This window comes from Globicephala melas, chromosome 10 (assembly GCF_963455315.2).
Source record: "Globicephala melas chromosome 10, mGloMel1.2, whole genome shotgun sequence".
In the NCBI taxonomy this organism is placed as follows: Eukaryota; Metazoa; Chordata; class Mammalia; order Artiodactyla; family Delphinidae; genus Globicephala; species Globicephala melas.
This window is the reverse complement of record NC_083323.1, coordinates 77,902,801-77,910,306: the sequence shown is the minus strand read 5'-3', so window position 1 is coordinate 77,910,306 and position 7,506 is coordinate 77,902,801. Positions and strand designations below refer to the sequence as shown.

The following is a 7,506-nucleotide window of genomic DNA, read 5'->3' as shown; positions in this document are numbered from 1 at the left end:
CGTGGTGCAGGAGCAAGGCCATCGGGGGGCAGGCGTTCTGCTGCCGGCGTCCAGGGCAGGGACCTCACCAAGCAGATGAAGACCTCAAGTGCCAAAGGAGTAAGGGAGGAGGGGACTCAGGAGGAACCTTTCCTCAGGACCTCTTCCGTGCCAGCCCCTGTGTGAGGTCTTTGTGTGAGCTCTGTCTCCGTGCCTGCAGCTGTGTGACGAGACAGCGTCAGAACTGTCCCTCATTCCCTTCCTCAGCTTTCAGCTGGGGAGAGAAGTGTTAAAGGCCAGGCACACCACACAGGGCGGGGCAGGCACCCGACTACCTCCCATTGTTCTCCGGTGAGTGACCTGACTCGTCCTGCAAAACCACTGTGAGAGGGAGGGGGGATTGGAGGGGATCTACTCATAATTCTAACTATAGTGAGTGTGGCTTTGCGGTCTTCACCACCGCATAACACGAACCTGTCCTCAAGACAGTTCCGTAAAGCGTCAAGCAGAAAAATGGGGGCAAATGCTGTATTTCCATTGCATTGCCCAGAAATGCACTCAGTAAACTTCAACCTGAAGGAAGCTACACAGAACATGATCCAATTTTCCTCTTTTTGAGTGGGAGAACATATTCAAACTGCGAGGTCGAGTCGTAGAAAAAGTGGATGCTTTAGAAAGATATTCTTTGTCAGACTATTTAGAATTTAATTCTGAAAATTTATTTTAGAAAAGTGGTAATGTCTAATTCTATTTACAACTTAGCCTGTCAGACAAAAGAAAACAATAATCTTTTTCAATTGAGAGAGATGTTGTTTTGAGATACAACAACAACAATAACAAAAACCAACCAGGGCATAGTAATTAAGGGAGTTCCTAGCACACCAGGATCACTGCTGCTAAGTGAACCACCAAAGCCCTTTATTTCTGTTACTGGCATTTCTTAAATTTTCCCCAAATGTCAATAATTTTACAAAACAAGCATCTGCTTTCACTTTAAATAAATGTGTCAAAAACTTTAGATAGAAAGCTGAAAATTTGATCTAAATTGATAAACTAACAAGTCCTTAATTACTGAAAAAAATGTAGTAAAATCTTTATTTGCTTTTGCTAAATTTCTTCTCCTTATGATAGAGCCAGCAACTGAGATGATACAAATGCTTTTATTCAGCACATGAGAAAGAAGTGTCAGTAATGATAAGCAAAGGGAAAATTCCCTTTGAAGCCACAAATGTTCCTTGGGAAAATGTACACACTTTGAATTCTAGTAAATGTTCCTCCTAAAAAAATCTATGATGAAGCTGTTCATGGTCCCAGTATCCCTCTTTGAGGGATGTGACCTTTTGGAGGTTCCTGCAAGAAATGTAGAGGTGGATTGCAGGGTTTGCTTGCAAAACATTAAAAATTTTTGTTCATGTTGTGATAGACATTTGGACCCTTGAAAGCTAGGACCTGGTTGCTTCCAAGTCAAAGTGGACAATCAGGACAAAGAGAAATTTACGGCAAAGATAAATTTCTCCTGTTATTGCAACATTTCCCAGTATCATCTCATACCCAGCCGCCTCACCTCACGAAGTAACCACAGTTATTATGATAATGGAAAGTGAGCCAGCTGCTGTGACCTTGGCTCAAATTGTCCCCGGAAATCTATTTTAATGTGTTTGCTCTTACCATCTTGATACATTTAGTATGATATCAAGCACTAAGTGATCAAGAAATCCCACATACTAGTGTTTCTCAAAATGTAGCCTAAATACCACCTCCAGCAGCATCCCCTTTGGTTCTTTTTATGAATGCTGATGTCGGGGCCCTGCCCCACACCCACTATATCATTGAAAGGCCTGGGGCCATGAATTGTAATAAGTACTCTAAGTAATACTTATGACACTGAGATTTGACAACTGTAGATCTAGGGGAAAGGTCATAGAGAATCAGTACTTATTTACACAATTGACTAAGGAAGTACAGATTTCTAGAGGAAAATGATACTGCATTATCCTATCGATAGAATAATTTTTTCTCTGCTCATCTCGTTTAACCAGCATCTTACTTAGTCCAGACTGCTATAACAAAACAACACAGACTGGGTAGCTTATAAACCACAGAACTATATTCCTCACAGTTCTGGAGGCTGAAAGTCTGAGATCAGGGTGCTAGTGTGGTCTGGTGAGGGCTCTCCTCTGGGTGGCAGACTTCTTATATCATCATATGGTGGAAGGGGGATGGGAGCTATCTTGGGCCTCTATAAGGGATTAATCTCACTCATGACCTAATTACTTCCCAAAGGCCCCATCTATTTATATCGTCATATTGGGCATTAGGATATCAACATGTGAATTTTAGGGGAACACAAACATTCAGACCATAGCAACCAGAATTCCCTAGTTCCATCCAGTGTCAACTGCAACACCCTTAACAGAAGTCCTGAGAGTCATTATTGTGTTGCCCTCAATATCAAATGATTTTCACAAGGGACTCAAGCATTCTTTTCTCTGACTTCAGACTAAAGTGGCTAATTGGACAGAATATGTACTGACATGTTACCTAGTTGTACAGCAGATTCAACCATTCTTATTTTATTCATTTGCTCAACACAAATGACCTTGGGGTTTCAGGTTTCATCAATATAATATGAAAAAACAACATGCACGCTTTGTTACATATCACAATTGCCTGGCCAATTCAGGGAAAGCTATATTTTACTAACTATTTTTCCTTTCTGAATATACCTGTCAATCCAGCTCACATGGTTCATACGATATTCCTTTATAGATGGAGCTGAAGTCAATACTTGGCTTCCAGTTTCCCTAAATTATTTATTACACAGTCAAAATGCATTCATTAGGAAGTTTTAATATTGCTGATGCCATCTCAGGGGTGATCTCTGTTGTCAGAGTAAATAGGCCATTCATATTAAGAAAAAGCATAATGATTATCTGAAATTTCCTGTATGTCTTTTTAGTACCCTCTCCTGTTTCTCATTTCAGTAACTCCTGAAAAAAACTAATTATCTAGGAAGTTTGCTTGTCTCCTTAAATCATTTGTGTGTGTGTGTGTGGGGGCGTGGTGGTGGTGAGAATGTTTAAAATCTACTGTCTTGATAAATTTCAAATATATAATAGAGTATTGTTAACTATGGTCACCCTGATTTACATTAGATTCCCCCAAACTTATTCATCTTATGACTGAAAGTTTGTACCCTTTGACCAGTATCTCCCCCAGTCTCCCACCCTCCAGCTCCTGGTAACCACCACTCTACTCTCTGTTTCTATAGGTTTGACTTTTTAGATTCTACCCGTAAATGAGATTATACAGTATTTGTCTTTCTCTGTCTGACTTATTTCACTTAGCATAATGCCCTCAAGCTTCATCCATGTTGTCTCAAATGCAAGATTTCCTTCCTTTTTATGGCTGTATTCCATTATATACAGATGTGTATATATAGATATACATCTTTTGTTGCTGTGCTTTTGTTGTTATATCCAAAAAAAATCATTACCAAGACCAATATCAAGTAGCTTTTTCCCTATGTTTTCTTCTAAGGGTTTTGTGGTTTCAGGTCTTATGTTTAGTCCTCAATACAGTTCGAGTTAACTTTTGTGAATGGCTTATGATGGGGTCCAGTTTCATTCTTTCAAATGTGTACATCCATTTTTCCCAAGAGAATTTATTGAAGAGACTATCCTTTTCCCATTGAGTACTCTTGGTTTCCTCGTCAAATATTAATTGATCATATTGGGTTGGCCAAAAAGTTCGTTCGGGTTTTGCTATGCATCTTATGGAAAAACCCGAACAAACTTCTTGGCCAACCCAATATATGCATGGGTTTATTTGGGGCTCTTGATTCTGTTCTATTGATCTATGTGTCTGTTTTTATGCTAGTACTCTAATGTTTTGATTACTACAACTTTGCAAGATTTTGAAATCAGGAAGTGTGATGCCTCCAGCTTTGTTCTTGTTTTCCAACATTGCTTTGGCTATTTGAAGTCTTCTGTGGTTCCATACAAATTTTGGTATAGTTTCTCTATTTCTATATTGAAATTTTGGTAGGGTTTGCATTGACTCTATAGATGGCTCTGGCTGTTATGGACATTTGAATAATATTAACTCTTCCAATCCATGAACATGGGATATATTTCCATTTATTTGTGCTTTCTTCAATTTTTTTCATCAATTTTCCTATAGTTTCAATATACAGATATTTTATCTTCTTGGTTGAATCTATTCCTAAGTATTTCTATTGTTTTTTATCTTATTGCACATGGGACTGTTTTCTTTACTTCTTTTTCAAATAGTTTGTTGTTAGTGTATAGATACGCATCTGATTTTTGTATATTGATTTTGTATCCTGCAACCTTACTGAACTTGTTTACTAGTTCTAACAGTTTTTTGATGGTGTCTTTGGACTTTTCTATACATAAGATCATGTCATCTGCAAATGGACAATTTTGCTTCTTCCTTTCTGATTTGAATGTCTTTATTTTTTTCTTGCCTAATTGCTCTGGCTAGGATTTCCAGCACTACGTTCAACAAGAGTGGTGAAAGTGAGCACCCTAGTCTTGTTACTGATTTTAGAAGAAAAGCTTTCAACCTTTCATTAGAAATTCACTGCCAGAAATTCTGATGTACTATCCTGGAAACATGTCTGATACATTCCACTAACATATACCAAAGTATGGCATTTGAGTCACAGGGATAAAAGATAATAATTCATCCCCAAAACAAGTTTTCTGGAATTCAGTTTTGATTAAGTTCTAAAGATACATTTTAAAGATTAAAAAGAAAACCAAGATTCACCCTTAAAATTAAAATTTTTAATATATATTCCATTATTAATATTTTTTGTGTTCTTACAATGCAAAAATTTAGAAACTTTTAAACTCTAAAAATTTTGACCAGTTTACCTATTTGGCCTTAGCACATCCTAAATTCCCTTCTAAGAATCACATCAGTGTTTGCAGTTCATCAGTCCAATATGGATGGAGTAATTCTATCTCTTCTTTGTTGGTTTATTCTTGGAGTTGCCATCCATGCTGGTACTGCTGCTACTGAAAGAGCTGGAATCTGAGTCTGAATCAGAGGAGAAAGAAGAGCTTGTGAAGGAGGCTGAAGATGATGAACTAGAGGAGATTTCATTGGTGTCACTGTCCTCTGAGGAGAATGAGGTAGATGTTTCTTCACTATCTAATGAAGAATCACTAAGTGAGCTGTCACTGCAGTTGCTATGGAGACTGGTTATACTCTTAGACTTTTTTTCTTAGTCTTTCTACATTAGTTTTTCTAATGCTTTGTTATAACAATTATTAATTTTTTCTTTTAAAGATCTCTCTAATTCTGCTCTTCTTAAAGACCTATGTAGGTACTCTTTTTCCTGTGCACTCATAAATCCAATGTCCAAATTCCAAGTATTTCTGACATTTTACATATATTGCTTATTTGCTTCAGTTTGTCTCCAGGCATGCATGGGGTTACCATCTTAGCTCGGCTGAGGTCTGTCATGCTGATGGAAGATGCAATCTTAATCATGACCCAAAGACCAGAGTATATAGGGGATAGGGAGTGAAGGAAAGGAAGAGTAAAAAAGAAAAGATGTTATGGTCAAAAGGAACATTTCAATATTCAGATATTAAAAGAAGAAAAGATCTCAGTGATGAAGAGGTCAATGGTTTGGCCATACTGGTGAGTGTCTGAAGAAGAATAGAAATGAAAGGCCCCAGAGTGAAGTGTGAAGAGGAGCTGGGGGATCAGTATTGACAGTCACCAAGGACAACAGCATAAGATAGATAACAACAGAAAATGGTGGCCCTGTGGCTTAAGTGCTGTAATATATGGGAGAAAGTTCAGGACACTGTGAGGTGACATCAAGGAGGATGGTGGGTGTGCTTTGGGGTGCAATCTTCAAAAACTTGGGCAAAAAGCCCTGGAAAGGGCCATGTACAATTTGGACAGGGAAGAGATGAGAAGAACATAATGAGGGTGAGATGAAGGATAAGGAAGGAGGTAACCTTAATATTAATGTGTTACCATCAAGGGGTGGCACGTGTGCATAACTTGCCAACCCCAGATTCTAGTTGGAGTATCAACATTACAGCGTGGTCATATCAGTTGGGACTGGAGTTTTAGATTCTTTGGGACTTTGGGAAGAGAGCTGGAAAAGAGAGATCTGCTATTTTGAGTCTCTGAATATCCATTTTTAGAATGAAAAGTTGTGTGGCTTGTTCCAAAGATATAAAGAAAAATATTCCCCCAAATATAATGGTTGTCATTCTTTTCACAATCTTTTGGCTTGAAAATCAATTTGCCAAAGAATTAGATTAAGAAACATTAAATATATCTCATTATCAAATCAATTTTCTATACAGGCATACCTCAGATATATTGCGAGTTTGGTTCCAGACCATCACAATAAAGTGGATATGGCAATAAAGTGAGTCAGACAAATGTTTTGGTTCTCCAGTGCATATAAAAGTTACATTTACATTATACTATAGTCTATTAAATGTGCAATTGTATCATGTCTAAGAAAATAACATACATACCTTAATTTAAAAATAGTTTATTGCTAAAAAATGGTAAACATCATCTGAGCCTTCAGCGAGTAGAAATCTTTTTGCAGATGGAGGGTCTTGTCTCTATGTTGATGGCTGCTGACCAATCAGAATGGTGATTACTGGAGGCTGGGGTGGCTGTGGCAGTTTCTTAAAATAAGACAGCAGTGAAGTTGGCTGCATCTATCGACTCTTCCTTTCACAAATAATTTCTCTGTAGCATGCAATGCTGTTTGATAGCATTTGACCCACAGTAGAATTTCTTTCAGAATTAGAGTCAATTTTCTCAAATCCTGTCACTGCTTTATTAACCAAGTTTAAATAATATTCTAGGTACTTCATTGTCATTTCAACAGTATCTTCACCAGGAGTAGATTCCATCTCAAGAAACCACTTTCTTTGCTCATCCATTAGAAGTATTGATAACTTCTCATCCATTCAAGTTTTATCATGAGATTACAGCAATTCAATCACACCTTGAGGCTTCACTTCTAATTCTACTTCTCTTGATATTTCCAGCACATCTGCAGTGATTTCCTTCACTGAAGTCTTAAACCCCTCAAAGTCATCCATGAAGATTGAAATTAACTTCTTCCAAACTCCTGTGAATGTTGATATTTTGACTTATTCCCATGAATCACAAATGTTCTAAATGGCAGCTAGAATGGTGAATCCTTTCCAGGTTTTCAGTTTACTTTGCCCAGATCCATCAGAGAATCACTATCTATGGCAGTTTTAGACTACTGAAATGTACTTCTTTTTTTTTTTTTTTTTTTGCGGTACACGGTCCTCTCACTGTTGTGGCCTCTCCCGTTGCGGAGCACAGGCTCCGGACGTGCAGGCCCAGCAGCCATGTCTCACAGGCCCAGCCACTTCACGGCATGTGGGATCTTCCCAGACTGGGGCACGAACCCACGTCCTCTGCACTGGCAGGCGGACTCTCAACCACTGTGCCACCAGGGAAGTCCCATCTTGAACTTTA

The 7,506-nt window shown here is 38.3% G+C and overlaps 1 pseudogene; it reads right to left on the bottom strand.

The window, feature by feature from the left end:
* Positions 1–4,966: 4,966 nt before the first annotated feature.
* Positions 4,967–5,440, bottom strand: LOC115839094 (zinc finger CCHC domain-containing protein 10 pseudogene; annotated as a pseudogene).
* Positions 5,441–7,506: the final 2,066 nt, after the last annotated feature.